This window comes from Ruditapes philippinarum, unplaced genomic scaffold, assembly GCF_026571515.1.
Source record: "Ruditapes philippinarum isolate M1 unplaced genomic scaffold, ASM2657151v2 ctg2270_1_1_1_1, whole genome shotgun sequence".
Taxonomy (NCBI): Eukaryota; Metazoa; Mollusca; class Bivalvia; order Venerida; family Veneridae; genus Ruditapes; species Ruditapes philippinarum.
The window spans coordinates 12749-25227 of NW_026866206.1; positions in this window are offsets into that span (position 1 = coordinate 12749).

The following is a 12479-nucleotide window of genomic DNA, read 5'->3' on the forward strand; positions in this document are numbered from 1 at the left end:
CTGTTATACCACTAATGTTACCAATGAATTTACCTTACATAAATTTTGTTTATATACACTTTTGATGCTTTAAATGGTTTTATTGAATAGTAGATCTATAATGCAATGAACTCGTATTAATGTATTAAGGTATCTTAAAAATGTCAAAAAATAATATCTGCATTCACTTATTAATGACGCATAAAGCGTTTTGCAAAGTTCGTGTTATTTAATGAAAATTTAAAACTGACAAAATATAATTATATATTTCAATTTCAAAGAGAGACTATATGTAGAAAAGTATATGATTATGTTATGATTGTTTTATTTTGAAATTGAAGTAAAACTATAAAATTATATTAGTGACACAAATTAAATTTAAAATCATTTTTCGGGTTTTATGTGCGAAATTCAGTAAAGATAATACATTAGTTTGTTCATGAATTGTTAAAATTGATTGAGAAAATTACATGCCCTTGCTAACGTTTTATGATGTGTGATTATGTATTGTTAACATAATTTGATATGATTCACGACACAACTTCTCTCTAAAATACACACAAAACTCTTCACATAAATCAGACATGATGTTATTGGTGTTAGTTTATATTAAGCAGATCTATTTGAATATCTAATTCTAATTTATTGAACTTTAATAGAAATATTCAGGTTATATATTTTCACTCAATTTTTTATTGTATTTACTCATTTTATTTGCAGTTTGACGGCTGCGTTTTTATTGACGACATACGTTATAAACAAAAAAATGTCATATCATCTGGATATTCTGGGACCTTATAATATGTAATGTGATTATGAATAGATAGAATGGAAATAAAAAAATGGATTTATTTAAACCTTTGTGATTTATTAAATCCTTTGTCAATGCATTGTATTATAGCAGAGGCAGAGACATAGATACAGAGATAAGCAACTCCTATATACTCCATTGAAATATCACTCATGCCCATCAAAATGTGAAAAATTAGGCATTTTGAAGCAAATAAAACTTTAAGGATGCACATTTGATCCGTTTTATATTATATACCATTTGAAAGGTAAATCTATTGCTGCATGTTAAAATATTGGTAACTTTCCTTACCTTTCACTTAGAAAAACATAGCAGAACTTACCCACTGAGCCAGTTCTTTCGTCATATGAATAGTTTTGTAACAAACATTAATAAGTAGTTCTCTTTAAAAATTGATGTATCATTTATTTACATGGGAAGTGTAAATATTTTTACCTGCAGCCATAGACAAATTCATAAGCTTTCATTGTGTTATTTTCCCGATTTTGATATCTGATTAATAAGTTTTACTTGCTACAAGATTAAGTTTAGCAGGAACGCGTGATATTTTAACTGGTTAGGAAGTTGCCTATCTCTGTTATCTATGTCTCTGATTATAGCCAGGATAAATGTTTCGTACTTATTATTTCCATATGTAGAAGTTAATTGACCTCTTGTATAATAAACTAACTTACTCGATCTGTCAATATGTCAGTATATTTGGTAACTTAATAATTTTATAGATAAAGAAGCTATAAATTGACAAAAAATTAAAATAATTTCGATCTAAATTACATTTGCACCATTGTATTAGACAAGTAGCTTGTCTAAGGAAAATGGTGGACTTCGCAGGCATCTTAGCGTGTTACTGATAACGATCGATGATTGGCTTATCTCTGTGACCCCTGACAGTTTGATTGACAGGCGTAATGACAATTGTACCATGGTTGGTTCAGTTTCACTTTTTTCATTTATGGCATAAATGATGTTTGTAGATATATATAGTGAACTACATTTATTTACAAACTTATTTTGTAATGTTCTTATATACCTAATAATTATAGTTTATAGACACAAACACCGAGTACATAAGCTATCAAAGCTAGAACAAATGTCAAACTATAAATAAATGATCAAGCAGGTCACATTTAACACGATCTGTTTGTATATATGTTTAAAACATATGTAGTTTGACAAAGATATTTATATTTAAAATCAGGGAGTTGGGAATTAAAGACTTCAGAGGTTTAGATAATGATAGTCGTGTTAAAACATGTGACGCGACTTTCATTACAAATCTGTAACTCCAGCATTCGGCACGATATGGCAAGTTATGTGTTGACTTGCCGTAAAAATCCAAACAAACCAACCTCTAAAACGTTAAAATACACGATGAATAACTTGAAAACGATTGGAATGTAACTGGAATGTACTTTTCTAAAAAATCCATGTTTAGAGTTTAAAGAAGCTCATGCAATATTCATTGCGATAGAAAATATGAAGGTTAAATTATTGACAATGAGCTTATATTTCAAAGAAAGCAGTTAAGAATGACGTATATATTTCGAACAGAACACCAGCAAATGACATTTTTTTGAAACAATGCCGTTTTGATGTTTAAAGCAGTTAAACTACTGGTACACAAAGCTCAAATTAAATATTTATTTAGCACGTTTGAAATACGTTTCCTCAGACATATTAGATTTTCAAAAGCAATGCCATTCGTCGATATACATGTTTCGCCAGTTCATTTAGACAAAATAACATATGACAAAAGTGCTGCGACTCATATCTCACAGAAGCATTCAAAGACCATGGATGTGATTTGTGTTCGAATATTACTCTGCATTTCTTTCCTAAGATACATAGCACTATCAGCTGGTTTCAACATTGTGACTTCAACTTTTCGATTACGTGGTAAACTCCATGACAAAGACAGTATACGAAAATGTGCGATGAAAGTTTTACAAAACGTAAGTTTATTATGAACATATTTTAAACATGTTAAATATTTCAATAAGATCGCTGAAAGTATTGATGTATATTTCTTGCAATTTAGGGTTAAGTTACGGAACATATCTTAATTTCTTAAATAGTTTTTTTGTCTACTTTCCATATCGTTTATATCTATTTGAATGTGCACAAAAAGTTATTTTCTCTATGAATACTAGCGCACTTATTACATGTTTTAGATTGTTTTGAATGATAGGTTTTCTCAATATGTATTATATAAGGTGAAGTAGGTGATTATATTATGCAGAAAGCAATACAGAATTCTATTGGACAAGTACACAGTTGTTAAATATAGCTTACGCCTTGTCCAATATAAAATCCTACATATAACGTGAACCATCGGAAGCATTAATCACATTAAAATTACATGAAATCAATTTGATTGAACCTCTGTACGTGAGGGATAATGAATTAAGTGCAACATACTTCTCGCCCCTAGCACCGGCTTCAGCAGTACTCAATTCTCAACACTTAATAGTGCTGGCATCAATGATCCCGAAGGACAAAAAAAATATAACAACATTGAAGTAAAGAACAGTGGAAGCCTTTTGCCACTGCTACACAGCTCAATAGTTTGAAATTGTGTAAGAGTCCAGTAAAATCAGTATTGTGATCAACAATGTATAACTATTTCTTAATTTGATATTACAAATTTGTTGCTTTGGGTATGACATAGGTTTGATTATAAACATATTAACATAGATGTTATATTCCTGATCCTTAAAGATTTTTAAGACGACAGTAATGTTGTGTTTGTGGTATTATTTAGTTTGAACTATTCAGCTTTTTCGATTTGGGTGGTTCCAATATTTCTACTTGAAAAACGCTGAATCACCCTTAGTATATTTTGCCTTCCTTTTAAATTTGTCTTTTGACGTCTTGCCTGTGATATGCATGCTTCATAACCTATGATCCCCTTTCAAAATTCCATTTTATTTAGTTCCGCCAATTGTTTTCCCGTTTAGGGCACATACTTTCTATTACTTGGGGACCATACACCGTTTTTAATGATATGGCACGATAGTGCCACATTTAGATAAATAGAGATAGATATTTATTCAGGTTAAAACACACCTATGCATTACAAACACTTTTATATAAATTTTATAACACTATTGCAATAAAATATTTCGGTAGTTTGTCAAACATAAATATCATGGGAGGCTCATTTAAAAATAAATAATAAAAATAATAATTGAGAACAAAATCTAAAAAAGAATACATTCCAGACATTACCAATGTAAGAGAAAGCATGTATAAAGTAGTGTGAAATAACCTCGGATTTCCCATGAAAGCCCTAGGGCTTATTTCCAATGGGGTCCTTGGATATAAACTTACTAGAATATACAAATAAAAAAACTTGAAAAAACTTTGGAAACTGAAAGATGTCATATAGGTAAAATATTAAACTTCAATATCTTCTTTTACTTCACGAACAGGAAAACAATAAAAATAAAAACTAAGATTAACATCTAGTCATACCAGTGAATTTAATAATGATTTCCTAACTGTTCTAGTAAATGTGCCTTTACTGAGCTTTTGAAATTTCCTATCTTATTATTTTTATGCCCGTAGGCAAATAATTCCAATCATTAATTGCCTTTTGAATAAAAATCTTTCCAATAACATATCCTAAAATTGTACTGTTTCGCCCGATTTGAATAAGAATGAATGACTCGAACAGATACATCATTTTCTTTCACATATGAAGGGCACTGATTATAATAAATTTTAAAAACAGGATTGATAAACACGTAATTGCTTATTTCTGTTTTCTACATTTAATAAAGACATATTAGCAAAAATAACATTATTGCCACTATCTCTAGGTCCGTGTACAAATCTAACAATTTTATTCTGGCAAATGTGAAGCTTACTTTTAAAACACTTGTTCAGACTCGATGATGTTTTTAAGGTTCCATGATAATTGCCGTATGTTTTCACCATACGTATTACGTAATTTAATATTTTCAAGTCACTGATTGCACATGGTTCCCCCAGTAAATGAATTCTCTTTCATTTGCTTTAAACCGCATGTAAATTACTTGATTATTTAAAAAGTTATGACGATTCAAAGTTAGTCTGGCCCGCATCAAACGAAGAGTCATAAATCTACTGTTCTCTCTCAGACACCTACGATTCACGCTAAATTATTGCATAACACGCTAATATTGCACCAAATGGAGTCACAAGATGCGGTAACATACTCTAATAACCTTTATGACCCAGTGACATCTGACCAATTAAACATCTGCTGATTATTATCATTTTTTAGCAGAAATTTCTTCAAATCTTAACGTGATTCGCTGTCCATTTGGTATTTGTCGCAGATGTCACGTGACTATTGGTAAAATTTGAGGTACTAGGTGATGGAAAATGGAACACATTTAACGTGCGTACCGTACCGCTGGCGGAAAAATTTATTCGTTTCACTTTCAACGTTTATCATCATCATCATCATCATCATCATCATCATCATCATTATTATTATTATATTATATCAGTGTCACACTACCTGTGTATTCGTGTCTGAAATTCCGATAATATATCTTTTAATTAATTGATTAATTAAAATAACGAAACCTGAGCTAAAGTCCATGGTTCGATGTACAAATAAGAACGGGGTATTATATATTTTCCCCCGACCAATTCATTTAAATGCTTGACATATTTGACAAGACAAAGTTAAATGACATATTTTTTTTGGGGGGGGGGGAGGGGGGGGGGGTTACGTTCCAGCTTTACTGGTGGAGGAAGCCCTTTCGTGTATTATTTCAAGCACAAACGGGTACCTGAGCAGAACCACCAACTTTCCGTCAGCTATCTTGATTGCTTCCTCACATGAAGGAATTCAAAGTCCCTGTCGGGATTCGAACCCACAGTGGTGAGGGGCAAGTAGTTTGAAGTCAACGACCTTAACCATTCGGCCACGGACGCTCCATGACGAGTGATAACAGATATTAGAATTGAAAAAAGTTTATGCGTATTGTTCTCAATATTGTAAGAGCATGTCAATTAAAAACATGATGATTTTTGTTGAAAATTATCAATATATATGTTGCCCTGATTAATATATCTCCTCAAAGTCCCTCCTGATGTGTTAAATTAAGGAATGGAACATAATTATATTCTTTTCATTCATGCATTTAGGAGTAGTTAGTTTTTTTACTTTAAAATATTCATACAATAAAATTTGCAGGGCTTATATTGTGTAATACACTTATTGTTCAAAAACTTATTGTTTTTCAGCCCCATTATGTGCCAGAAATGCTATCATATTTTATTCTTAAAAACCTTGAATTTTTATATATTGTAACAGTTTTTAAAAAATACTTATTTGCAATAACCATATTAGCTCCTTTTATTTTGTCTTGTCGGCAATTAGTATAATTATAGTGAAATAGTATTTTGTATGGGTGTCAAAATACTACTTTGTTTACATATTGCTACTGTTTGTATGTCACTTGTTTTGCTTTTAAAGAGCTACATATAAGAGGGACTTTACGTCTGTGAAAAATCAAATGAGATGATCAGATTGGTTACATATAATGATAAAATAAGACTTGTTACATGATTGTTACACGAGATGAATGCAAAAAAATCAAATTTATTACATGACAAGATAAAAAAATAAGATTCCTTACATGACATGGTAACAAAAATCAGACTTGTAACATAACATGATAGCAAACATCAGATTTGTTACATTAAATGATACAAAAATCAGATTTGTTACAAGAGATGATACAAAAATCAGATTTGTTACATGACATGATAGAAAATACCAATTTGTTACATCAGATAATAGTAAAAACAAGGATTTGTAACCAAGTTACCAACTTTACCAAATTTTAAATGAAATAGAAAAGTGTGCTATTATAAAGATTGAGGTATGGATTTGGATATTCAGGGCAAAACTTTGATCAATTCTAGATCTGCTCTTGCCAATAACAATAAATTCATTACAGAAATATAATGAGATTATTCCTGTGTATGTGTCAACAAAAATACATTTGAATACTTGTATGCACTATTTCAAAGCCATAAAATGTGACAAATACAAAATGAATACAGGATATGGTCTGTTTCGGGGCATATTTCGTGCCAAGTCCAACTTGGTATGTGGGCAATTCAACAATGATATTTTATTTGCATGGGCTTGACTTGGCATCATACCATGTAACAGACTATTCAGTCTTTTATCTCCAAGTGTGTCCTTGACCTTTGAAAAGGGTCTAGGTGTTGCGCATGATTGTCGTCCTATAATTGTTGACATTTGTGAGAAGTTATGGACCGGACACAACCTATTCCTTGTGACATAGTATGTTTATCTTTAACCTCCCAACTGTGACCTTGCTTTACTTTGAAGGTAGACGACTTGTTTTGCGCAGAACTCATCGTCTTATTATTTTCAACATTCGTGCAAAGAACTTTCAAAATTCGTTAATTGACTCCTTCAAATAGACAATGTTGACCTTTAATTAAATCACCAAGTTTAACACTGACCAATGAGGTATGGTTCCGGTTATTGCGCATGACATCTCGTCATATTATAACAAAAAATTGTGCCAAGTTATTTCAAATTCCTTTGATAAAGTGACATACTTAACATAAACCGGACGATCAAACTAGAAAGTTATGATTTGGATACTCTATTGTTCTCTATATTGTTCTTTTTAGCCACAAAAAGGAAACAATCCACATGAAAGCCTCACGAAATTAATGACATCAAAGAGAAAGTACAGTTACCTATTAGTTGTTCCTCTAGCCATATACGAATCCAAATGTAAGCTCAGACAGACGGACAGACAGAGGGACTGACGTACAGACGGACTGACTGACGGACAGACGGATCTTTTTTCTTGGAAAAGTCACGGGACAATTAGATTTGTCACATGGGATGATGATAAAAATCAGATTTGTTACATGGTATTATAGTTAAAATTAGAGTTGTTACATGAGGTAACACATGTAGTGAAAATCAGATTTGTTACAAGTTTGAAAAAAAAACTTCTGAAAAATGCTGAAAGAAAGTAATTGACTTTACAGACCACTGTGATTGGTGGACGTATATCTGATAGTACAGTTCACTGCGTGGAACTGACACACTCTTTGGCTCAAAATCAAAATCAATCAGGATATGGTCACGTCGATAGAACCAACTTTATAAAGGCCTTTCAACCAGCGGTATGAATAATTTTATTCTTAAAAAACAAATGAACAGGCACGTCGTATTATTTAGTTTTATCATTTTATAGACGGGAAAACATGCCTTAAGATTTCTTTTTTTGGGGGGGGTGGTGGAGTATTCATTGATTGTGTTGTCCATCTTTTTCCATTGAATTGCATTTTATTACAATTTGTGACATATGTGTAGTAAAGTAAATGTATGTCAATGTTTGAAATGAATTTATTAAAGAAAAGAAAACACAGTAGAAAAAAGATCAAAAAGGCAATGTTTCAACGTTTACGGGACAAAGCCCAACCCATTAGTCATGTGATTAATTATATAAAAAGAAGATAATATGTCGCTTCATTATTTTGATTTGCTTTATTTTTTCATTGCAGTGTCTTAGATTATTATCGAGTAATGACAGTGTTATGTTGTATTTTAAAAAAAACAAACATTTCAATTATACGGGAGACAAACAAATTTACGATGTTTTGTATAGGTAAATGCTTTTTACGTTTTTAAGATACCATCTTCTGGACCAGCAGAAGATTTTGCAGCTATGTTACCATTACATTTATCGATGATGTCAAAGGTAGAAGTCACTCTTGACAGGACACCTCCAAGTAATTTGTAAGGATACTCATCATTTTAAAGAAGATATTTTTATCTTTACTCGTTAGAAACCTTTAAAACAGAAAATACCAAATCAGATGTATTTGTTTATGAAATATCTCTTCTCTTTGGAAGAAATTCAAAATACATACATGTACATATCAATTCAGTATGATATATTAACTTTTGTGTAAACAAATGTACCTAAACAAAAATAAAACATGCATACACTCTCTAATGACTGCCAATAAGTCACTTATGTTGAATTGTTTTATAAAATCGTGGCTGGAGCATGGTTATTGTGACTTTGATGTGCTGTTACCATTGGAATGCAATAATGGCTTTATAAACGTTTTAGTCTTTCATATAATTTTAAGTATTATATGACCCCACTCGGATCCAAATACATATATCAATGAACTGTCAAATTCTTACAAAGATATATCTATTATGATCAAATCAAGTTCAAAAGTGTTTAAACACAGGAGGCAGTATGGTTTTGGTTGGACTGCCTGTAAAATATACAGGGAAGAGCTTGAACACATTCTATTGGTCAGTTTAGAATAAAAAATCAGAAATCTCCGAATCGGATTGGCAATTATAAAATTGTTTTAGTGACATGTACCTCTGAAATTATTTTAATCTTTTTAAAACGCATTTTATTGTGAAATGAATTTTTTCGAACAGAGGCTGTTTGTTTTTGGTCAGACTTCCTGTAAAATGTACAGGGAAGCCTTTTGTATATCAACAAATTTAATTGGTCATTTTAGAAATACAATCTGATATTTCGGAATCTTATTGGCCATTATCAAATTGTTTTTAGTAATATAAAGGATTTTTCTGACATGGCATACGCGTCTACTTTCGAATTAATCTTATGGAGTCCAGGTAACGAATTATCTACATTCAAAGGGATTTTTATTATCATGTTTTTAAGATACTTAAATTTTCTTTAACCATGCCTTGTCCTACGCATGATGATTTCACTACCCATCCTCGTACAGATTATTTGTGCTGCTTTATGATTCGTAAATGTTGTCAAAAATTAATAAAACCATCTCTTACAATGCAAACAGAACGTTTCGTCCCCAAACCAAATCGCCTCAAGTGCAAAAATCGTTTTAGTTCGACGTATTATCTTTTTTAAGATACTTTTGTATTGGTTTAAGACATCAATGTCGTGATCTTAGGACACCAAAACTTGTCATATGCCAGGCACAAAAGTATTCGGACTGTAGCGAAAGAGATAGGACAAGCTATGGTGAGGCGTCAGTTATCTTCACCTTTGAGTCATCCACTTGTCATAATCTTATAAAACTTGTCTTCAAGGAAAGGCGGCCTTTACATAAGGTTTGTTGGAAATGACAAGTTATGCTCCACCGATGAAAAGATTTAAACAAAGTAAAATATGTATAGATCTTCCATTTGGCAAGGCATACTATATGTCATTTATTTAAGCAAGCAATTCTGTCAGAAATAATTATTTTATTTAAGCTTCATTAGCTTTGATGACTGTCAATACAGATGTTCAACAAGCGACCTTTTAAAGACGATTATTATTTGGTATGTTTTCTCTTTTCTTTCTCTATATTTGAAATGTGTAATATATTATGACATCATAATATTATATCAACAGTTTCTATATTTCTTTGTCAATTTCATGTTGTTGTTCATGCCCCCGAAGGGTGGCATATAGTTATATCACTGCTTCCGTCCTTCCTGTAATATATCCGCGCTTTATCTCTAAAACCTCAGGGAGAAATCCGGTGAATCTTCGCAGGAATGATCAGTACCATCCCTATTTATGCATATCGCCGGCACGTTTTGCTCCGCTGCACAAAATGACCGTAAGGGCTATAAATAGAAAAAATATTGTCCAAAACGCTAGGGAGGATTTCAACTTGGCTAAACAAAATGGCCGCCAGAGATATAAATAGAGAAATTTCGTGAGGCTTTCATAGGTTAAACTGCTGGTCGAGATCATAAGTGATTAGTATCATCCCTAGCTGTGCATATCGCCAACACGTTCTGCTCCGCTGCACAAAAAGAGTTATTAATAGTAGCATCTTGTGTTAATAAAATTCATTGACTAGACTACTATTTCTCTTACACTTCTAATGGAGTAAATGAAATTTAAGGATTGATGTTATCAAAGGCGATGGGGCATTTATACCGGTATTTTGGCATATAGTATCGGGGCATAAGTAACTATTTAGTGACAGCTCTTTTTCAATATTTAGATTTACATATATAGCAATAATTTGCTATGCATGCAAACAGTGTTATGAATTTAAGACATACTTGTAATTTTTACTTATAAACTGAATTCATTTGTCATAATGCATTAGAAAATTGCTTTCTGGATATCGATAGTGTATTTAATATCCGGTTCTTTCGTTTTTTTATTTCTCTTATATGGTTGTCCAGGATAGATGAGGAGAGGAATGAATTTCGTTTTACTTCGGCATCTGTGAAAGAAGAACCTGTTGCATACAAATGGGAAACTTTTTGTCGACTGTCTAAATGCAAACTGACCTTCGTCATCCACGATTGGGGAATAAAGGTAAGAAAGTATTAAAAACTACTCTCCTATGTTTATTTAAATGGTACTTCATAAATAATGATATATCTGTATCGTTAATTTAGAATCTCTAAATTGTACCCATCTAGGATCATTAATTACACCATTTTTAGATTTGTAACCAAAAAAAAACTTTTAGCCAGTAAAATGGGCCTGGGGAATTCCGGACTTTTCGTCTTTTTTTCTTATTAACAGATTCAACACACCGAGGCTACAATTATCAAGTAATTTAGGGATTCCCCCGTTTCAAATCTCTTTAATACAAACAAAATTTCGGTGTTATTTTTACTTTTTTAAGGTTTTGGCCAACGACCAGAAAATTACTGAAATTACATCAGTACAGATGCCTTCTCTGTTACAAGGGCTGAAACGTGTAACATTCAACATAGGAACAAATGGTGTGAAACTCAGAAGACTTGATGTCCAAAGATAAAAAAGAATATGCTGTGTTGGGAAGTACACAAACATAAAAGTCTTCAACAAATTAAAACACCGATTTAAACGAAATTTACTTTCGACTTTATTTACATCATTCCTCAATAACCCAACAGCAGTATTGAATTTTGTTATCTTTTGAAAGCACTGTATTGATGATAGCAGGCCTAAAATGCATGTAGGACCTGTTATTCATGTTGCTGTGTTTTAGGTTATTTCGAATAGAATTTGTAAAAAAACAGGCAAATACAAATAACGATTTCTTAAAACTTAATGATTTTACCTCTCCTTGACAGGATTTTGTTTTCAGTAACTTTAATATATGAATACTTAAAACGAAATATTTCATTTCTTCGTCAAATTATGATATATTTACAACCGCAAATTTATTTTACAGTGCACACAAAGGAAAGGTCGCCATGAATTAAGTCAAGCAGTTTTATTTCTTACTTTTTATTTGTAAAATATTGAATGAAGTAATTACATAACGCATGACGCTTTTATCATTAATGAAACCCGTTCGTAAAAAACGATACATTTATTTTTGTTTTTTCACATTTTCGTTTAATATAAACATCTGATTCTGTCAAACTGGTCTACATTGCTTTTTGTAACCGCCCGGTAGTTAAAGAAGGGACCAAAAGCTACCATTTTCTTTTTCCCTTATAACTCCGTTCCTTTCGATAGTTTTAAATTCCGTCGGATAAATCTTTATGTTACTTTACCACTAATTCTTGTGTTTGCTTAAAGACAATTTCTGTATCTTCTCTTAAGTTTGGTTAATTAAAACTACTGCACGAGATTATTCCAAGATAAATGGCACATGTCTAGCGACTTTATGTGACGTGATCAAAATGAGAGAAAAATATGTTTACATTAAAAGTGTCATTTGAGCT